The sequence below is a fragment of the Schistocerca nitens genome, chromosome 8 (genome assembly GCF_023898315.1).
Source record: "Schistocerca nitens isolate TAMUIC-IGC-003100 chromosome 8, iqSchNite1.1, whole genome shotgun sequence".
In the NCBI taxonomy this organism is placed as follows: domain Eukaryota; kingdom Metazoa; phylum Arthropoda; class Insecta; order Orthoptera; family Acrididae; genus Schistocerca; species Schistocerca nitens.
The window spans coordinates 544,584,232-544,592,428 of NC_064621.1; the positions used below are offsets into that span (position 1 = coordinate 544,584,232).

Sequence of the window (8,197 nt, forward strand, 5' to 3'; positions counted from 1 at the left end):
ATCTTGTGACAGCGAAACGTGGTATACATTCTAAAGTGTTAACGTGGAATCAATTTACGCTGGAAAAAATTTGCTCCAGTTTTAGCCACCAGGTGCAAATCTGATGCTGTGAATGCAAGAGAGGCGGCCGCGGTGGTCTAGCGGTTCTAGGCGCGCAGTCCGGAACCGCGCGACTGCTACGGTCGCAGGTTCGAATCCTGCCCCGGGCATGGATGTGTGTGATGTCTTTAGGTTAGTTATGTTTAAGTAGTTCTAAGTTCTAGGGGACTGATGACCACAGATTTGGATTAAATGGCTCTGAGCACTATGCGTCTTAACTTCTGAGGTCATCAGTCGCCTAGAACTTAGAACTAATTAAACCTAACTAACCTAAGGACACCACACATCCATGCCCTAGGCAGGATTCGAACCTGCGACCGTAGCGGTCGCCCGGCTCCAGACTGTAGTGCCTAGAACCGCAGATGTTAATTCCCATAGTGCTCAGAGCCATTTTAATTAATGCAAGAGAGACGTGTATAAATGTTTCCATATGTAATGGATTAGGAAAGTGACGTGGTCAGAGAAGGTCAAACAAGCAAGAAAGGCATAATGTTAATTTTATTATGTACTCCACTCATACGATTTGTTCAATATGAACACGGGAGACATTGGCGAGATGCTGTAGAGCATCATATGCGGACCAGTTGCCCAAAATTGGAATTAATTTCTTTCCGGTGTAAATTGGTTCCGCATTAATGCACTAGCATATCTAACAAGTTTCATTACCATACGATAATTACAGCCCACACTGGACTCTCGTTAGTAGTTGCACTTCAATTACAACCATCCTGAAGGAAATTAGTCGACAACAAGGTCATTAGAGGTGGAGTACAGGATCGGACTAGGGAAGAATGGGGAAGGAAATCGGCCGTGACCTTTCAAAGGAACAGCCCAACTTTTGCCTACAACGATTTAGAGAAATCGTGGAAAAACTAAATCGGGATAGCCGAACTCGGATTTGAACTGTCGTCTTCCCAAATGCGAGTCCAGTGCTCTAACCACTTGGCCACGTCGCTCGGTAACAATCACGCTGTACAAGACATGTAACCATATAGCACACAGACTACTTATTGTATTCGACATTATAACTTTACACACAAAATTACGATCGACAGACTGCCACCAAGCAATCGTTTTATGAGGAGATTATGATACGAAGAGATGAGTTTAGCTCTGTATCCAGTTCAAGAACATTGAATTACAGCAGAAGATCGAAAAATATTACGTTTAGACTTCCTAACGGTGGGTAGTGTTCATGCTAACACACTTCCAGAAAGTAAGCGATTACATCGACTCATCACACTAGAGAAAATCATTAAGTTTCTTTTCAGTAGGTCATTACCATGTCCCTCTTCCGACATTTATTTTATCTTCCTGCAGACAGAGGAGAATCCAAACAGCAATTTGGAAAGGGAATTAAAGGCAACGAGGAAGAAATAAAAAGTTTGAGGTATGCTGATGGTATTGTATGAGGGAGTGCTGAAAAGTAATACTTCAGTACTTTTTCCAAACAGCAATTTGGAAAGGGAATTAAAGGCAACGAGGAAGAAATAAAAAGTTTGAGGTATGCTGATGGTATTGTATGAGGGAGTGCTGAAAAGTAATACTTCAGTACTTTTATGTGAAAACTATTAAAGATTTTTAAATAAAACAAACTTTATTAACATACTTCATCGTTATTCTTCAAGAATCCATATTTATTTCTCAACCTAATCACCAATGCGGTGAAACACATTTCCCCCAGCGAAAAAGCAGTTTGCTAATACTGTTACGGTTGAACGTTTGACTTCGATGGCGGAGCCACAACCTTACACCAACTTGCACCGCTTCACCACTATCAATGTGAAGTCTTCGAAGGTGTTCCTTAAGTTTATGAAACAGATGAAAATCGGAAGGGGAAAAGTCGGGATTGTGTGGAAGATGATCGATGACAGCGAAACAAAGGTGTCTGATTGTTGCAGATTTCGCTGAACAAGTGTGTGGTCTAGCATTTTCATGCTGAAGGGGAGGGTGCTTTGTGTCTGGACTGTTAGACACTCGAATACAGCACACTATTTTTCACGCACCGACGTAGTTACGTTACCTATCGTCTTGTCACACACTACAATCCGGAACGCTCTAGCGGCTTAGTGTTGCAACTTGTGTCAGCGAAGTGGGGACTGATATGTGTGACATGTAATACCTCAAGTGATATTGAGTGGAGAATAAAGAATACTAAGACATTAGTTTTCAGCACACCCTTATAATTCTGTGAGAGACGGCGAAGAACTTGGAAGACTAGTTGAACGAAATTGGCAGTGTCTTTACCACAAGTTATTTGGTAAATGTCAACAGAAGTAAAACAATTACAGCACAGTGTAATGGAGTTGGGACAGATGGTCAACAAGTTTTGTTATTTAGGGACCAAAAGCACTGATTGTGGCTGTAGCAGCAAAGACTCACTATGGCAAGAAATACATTTTCTGAAAAACAAATATGGATTAACAACGAATGTAAACTAAAATTTTAGGAAGTCTTCTATGAAGATATTTGTTTGTCTGGACTATAGCCTTGTGTGGAAGTGAAACTGGGCGACAAACAGATCTACACTCATGCTCATAAATTAAGGATAATGCTGATACACGGTGAGAAAAAGCTCTGGTGGGCGTTTTGCGGGTTTAAATCACCTCGTGGTATGACCATGCAGTGCATTTGAACTGCGATCGTCGCACTGTAGCGCTGGCAGCAGTCCACATACGCAGAGGTGTGGTGGTGCATGTCAGAGTACGGTGCAGCGAGTAAGTGTGCAGACGTTTTCAACCGTTCTAATAGTGACCGTGTGTTGAAAATGACTCAAAGAACACATGTTGCTGACGTTATGAGGGGTAGAATAATATGGCGACTGAAGGCTGGTCAAACACAGCGGGTCGTAGCAAGGGCCATCCGTGTGGCACAAAGTGTGATCTCAAGATTATGGCAACGATTCCAGCAGACAGGAAAAGCGTCCAGGCACTACAGTACGGGACCGTCCACAGTGTACAACACCACAAGAAGACCGATATCTCACCATCAGTGCCCGCAGACGACCACCGAGTACTGCAGATAGTCTTGCTAGGGTCCTTACCGCAGCCACTGGAACGGTTGTCTCCAGACATACAGTTCATAGACGACTGAACAGACATGGTTTATTCGCCCGGAGACCTGCAAGGTGCATTCCACTGACCCCTGGTTACAGGAGAGCCCGTAAAGCCTGGTGCCAAGAATACAGTACATGGTCATTGGAACAGTGGTCCCAGGTTATGTTCACGGACGAATCCAGGTATAGGCTTAACAGTGATTCTCGCCGGGTTTTCATCTAGCGTAACCCAGACCTAAACCCTATCGAGCACGTCTGGGATGCTATCAGTCGACGTATAGCTGCACGTCTTCAAACCCCTAGGACAGTTCAGGAGCTCTGACAGGCACTGGTGCAAGAATGGGAGGCTATACCCCAGCAGCTGCTCGACCACCTGATCCAGAGTATGCCAACCCGTTGTGCGGCCTGTGCACGTGTGTATGGTGATCATATCCCAGACTGATGTCGGGGTACATGCGCAGGAAACAGTGGCTTTTTGTGGCACATGTGTTTCGGGACGGTTTTCTGAACTTAGCACCAATACCGTCGACTTACAGATCTGTGTCGTGTGTGTTCCCTATGTGCCTATGCTATTAGCGCCAGTTTTGTGTAGTGCCACGTTGTGTGGCACCACATTCTGCAATTATCCTTAATTTAGGAGCATGAGTGTAACAATAAGAAAATATAAGATTTTGAAATTTTGTACTACAGCGAAATGCTGAAAATTAGCCGGCAGATCTAATAACTAATGGAGAAATGTTGAATCAAATTGAGGACAAAAGACGTTTACGGCAAAACCTGACTAAAATAAGCCATTGATTGGTGGGTTACTTCCCTTTAAAGACATTAAGCAATTTTCAGTTTGATAATCGAGGGAAAATTTGTGTGCCTGGGTTGCGGGAGGGGGATAAATTTAAGTCGGAGAGCAGCGTCTATCCACCAAAACCAGGTTTAGATAGATACATGTTAAAGTTGTTATGCAGAAATGAAAAAAAATTGCAGGGGAAGGAGTAGTGTGGACAGTTGGATCACAACAGAGGTCTCATTGTCACCTCACTAAAAACAGGTCGTCCATCCGATTAGTTACAAAAGAAAAAGAAATAAAATAGACGATACATGTGAGAGATTGAAAATGGTGCTGTCTCAAAAGTGCCAAATATAATGGGAATAACAAATATCTATCGATTCACTGATTTGTATTTCGAAAAAGATAACTTACAAATGTTTTTCTTCAAACTGGAAGTTAATTGGTGCTTTCGAGCATAACGACTGTAAAGATGACGTTTATGAAGCTCTGTAGTAAATATATGTGCACTAATGTGACTTATGAAAGCCGAACACCATAGGTGATCTCTTTCTAAGTAATCATTAGTTAATTAACTCATTTCTTTAAGTTTATGATTGCCACATTATATCGTCTGGAATCATGAAGCGTTTAATAGCTTGATTAACATGTGTCTGGTGACCCCAGCACAAACTGCTTCAACTTCGCCGTAAAAGGTATGAGAGACTAAACTTTGGGCGTACTGGAGAGTGCAGTAAACCCTATCCGGTCGCAAGTTTTCCAGCGTGAGATAAACCCGGCTCTCACTACTTTTGTCCATATGCGACCGCCAGACGATCGCTGCCAACCATAAGCAGGAGCTGTGCACTTCTGACAGCAGGTGATCTCGGAAATGTACGTTACGTGACTGTTTTAGCAGAACATCACGGGCACGTTCTCACTTTTCGTAATCAGACGCATAATGAAGGTAATTTTCAGTGTGATGGAAAACCTCACAACGGAAATACTATGTCGTTGCTCTTCAAAATGGCCATTTTTGTAGACAGTGTGTCCCAAAGATTTTTTTTGAAACTTTCGCTGTCACCTAGATGTCTTCGTGTGCTATATGTTACGACCTCTGTGGTATCATCTTCATTAGCAACGACAGCCGTGCCGATGATTTGGGCTGCTATACAATCCAGTCACAATAAAGTGAACACTTCTCAAAAGCCTGAATAACCACCATCTGCAGTGCCGACCTCTGCGACACGTGCAGGAAGAGAGTCAGTGAGGTTTTGGTGGTGTGGACAGGGATGTGGAGCCATGTCGACTCCGATGCCGCGCTAAGTTTCTCGGTTCGGGATCCGTTGCGTGAAGAGCCCAATCGAGGTGGTCCCACAGGTTCTCAACTGGGTCTAAATTCAGGGAGTTTGGGCTCCAGGGGAGTACGGTAAACCCTTCCTGGTGCTCTTCTTACAAGACATTACACTCCGAGCTGTGAGACACGTTGCACCGTGCTGCCAGCAGGTGCCGTCGTGTCGGGGAGAACCAAACTGTGTGTAGGGGTGGACGTGGCCCCCAAGGATAGATACATACCTGTGTTTATCCATTGTGCCTTCCAGAATGACGAGACCATCAAGGAAATGCCACGAAAACATTTCGCAGACAATAACACTCCCTTCTCCGGCCTGGACACTTCTGTTCATTGTTGCTTTCTGTTTGCTTTCAGATGACCACCTGTCTCATGGAGCATAAAACGCGATTCATCGAGAAAGGTTGCCTGTCGCCACTCATTGACGTGCAAATTCCAACCTTCATCGCCGATTAATAGCAGTCAGGATCAGTGTAGAACCTGGCGCCTGCTGCAAGGCCCACAGGCAACACGTTCGCTGGATAGTCGTTGAGGAAGCACTGTTGGTAGCCTCTTAGTTCATCCGCAGCTCTATTTGCACGTACATACCTCCACAGCTGTCGTTAACCCTTGTCATATATGGCCCGTGGTGGGCCACAGTTGCCTCGGCGCCGGTTTTGGATTGCGCCATTTAGCCATCCAAGGTGTACTTTAACCACGGCGGCACGGAAACAGTTTATGAAGTTAACTGCTCCAGAAATGTTTCCACCCGTAACCCGAAAGCCAGTGATCATGCCATTTTGGATGTCCGATGATCCGCCCCGTTTCCGCATTACGACAACGACTGCACTGTTTTCCTCGTCCCCCGACACGTTTTGTGTACCTTTCGCTGGTGGTGCTGCCACCTTCCGCCTGAAGTCGAACATGGCGGTAGCCACATTAATGTGGCTGGACCTTGTAGTATAATAAGCAATGCGGCAGAGCTTCTGACAAGTAAAACTGTGAGGGCGCGTTGTGCGTCGTACCTGGATAGCTCAAGTGTCCACGAAATACGAGGCCCCGGGATCGAATGTCAGTCCGCCATACCATTTCAATCTGCCATGAAGTTTCGAATCAGCGCACAACTCGCTGCAGAGCGAAAAATTCATTCCATTGTGAGGCCTCTGCTATATCCTAAAAATTGTAGGTTATGGTTTAACATACCGTCCAAAACTTTTACACAGAAAGATCTCACTGCAGACAGAATGACACATATCGAAATAAGTGACCAAGGAATAGAAAAACAACTTAATCGCTCAACAAATGAAAGACCACTGGACCTGACGAGATAACAATTAGCTTCTACACAGACTATGCGAAATAATTTGCTCCCCTTCTAACAGCAATAAATCTTAAGTTTCTTGAGGAGTGAAACGTTCCTAATGATTTGGGGAAAACACAGGTCATTCCATTTTTCAAGAATGATTGTCGCACAGACGCACAGTACTATATGACTATATTTGTGACTTCAGCCTATTGTAGAATTTTGGAACGTGTTTTATGCTCGCGTAGTATGACATATCTGGAGACTGAAAATCTTTTCTGTAGGAACCGAAATGGGTTCCGAAAACAGAAATCGCGTGAAACCTAGTTCACCCTGTTTGTCCACGAGACACAGAAAGGAGTAGATACAGGTGCCCACTTACATACGTGTTCCTGGACTGCCGAAAGACATTCGATACAGTTCTACACGGCTGCCTAATTCGCAAACTACGATGGTGTGGAAAGTATCTTGGGCTGTGCCCAAGGCGAGTGTTATAAGACCATTAGTTTTACCAGTATATATACAAACGACCTAGTAGATAACGTCGGAAGTTCCAAAAGGCTTCTCTTGGATGATGTTGTTGTATACAGAGACATCGCGGCGATAGAAAAATGTAGCGAATTACAGGAAGAGCTGCAGAGGATGGATGCTTGGTGCAGGGAGTGGCAACTGACCATCATCATAAATAAGTGTAACGTATTACGGATACTTAGGCAGAAAGAGCCTTCATTGTATGATTACAAAAATGCAGAACAATCACTAAAGGTAGTTACTTCCATAAAATATCTGCGAGTAAGCGTACGAAGCAGTTTGAAGGGGAACCACTACATAAAATTAACCACGAATAAGGTTGATGCCAGACGGGTTCATAGAAGAATCTGAAGGAAATGTAGTCCATCGACAAAGGAAGTGCCTTATAAAACACTCGTTGGAGCAATAATTGAATACCGCTCGTCAGAACGTGATCTTCACCAGACAGGACTGACAGAGGAAACAGAGAAGGTCCAAAGAAGAGCAGCACATTTCGTTACAGGTTCATTCAGTAAGCGCTAAAGCGTCAGAGAGATACTCAGCCAGCACCAATGGCAGATGCTGCAAGAGAGCTGTTCTGTATCTTCGTGCCCTCTTCAGGCCGAGCGAGGTGGCGCAGTGGTTAGCACACTGGACTCGCATTCGGGAGGACGACGGTTCAATCCCGTCTCCGGCCATCCTGATTTAGGTTTTCCGTGATTTCCCTAAATCGTTTCAGGCAAATGCCGGGATGGTTCCTTTGAAAGGGCACGGCCGATTTCCTTCCCAATCCTTCCGTAACCCGAGCTTACGCTCCGTCTCTAATGACCTCGTTGTCGACGGGACGTTAAACACTAACCACCATCACCACCACCCTCTTCAGAGAAACCATCAGGGAATTCGCTATAAATTATATAAGGAAACCACGGAAAAATTTAGATCTATATGTTCTCGCAAGTACCCCACTCTTCTAGAATGTGTGCCTAACATCTAAACACTACGCCACCTCGCTCGCTGCGTAACATGGAGTACTCTAGTCCCGCATAGATATCACAGCTCTTACCTGGGTGGGAATCATGACGAGACATTTACAGTGATCATTTTCATTTTCTTCCACTACTTTTCTTGTACCGTGTA

At 44.5% G+C, this 8,197-nt stretch overlaps 1 non-coding gene across 1 annotated transcript; it reads left to right on the forward strand.

The window, feature by feature from the left end:
• The first annotated feature begins 7,680 nt into the window (after positions 1–7,680).
• Trnaa-cgc (transfer RNA alanine (anticodon CGC)) lies at positions 7,681–7,758 on the forward strand. Its single transcript has one exon. It is a non-coding gene; the product is annotated as a tRNA-Ala (tRNA).
• Positions 7,759–8,197: the final 439 nt, after the last annotated feature.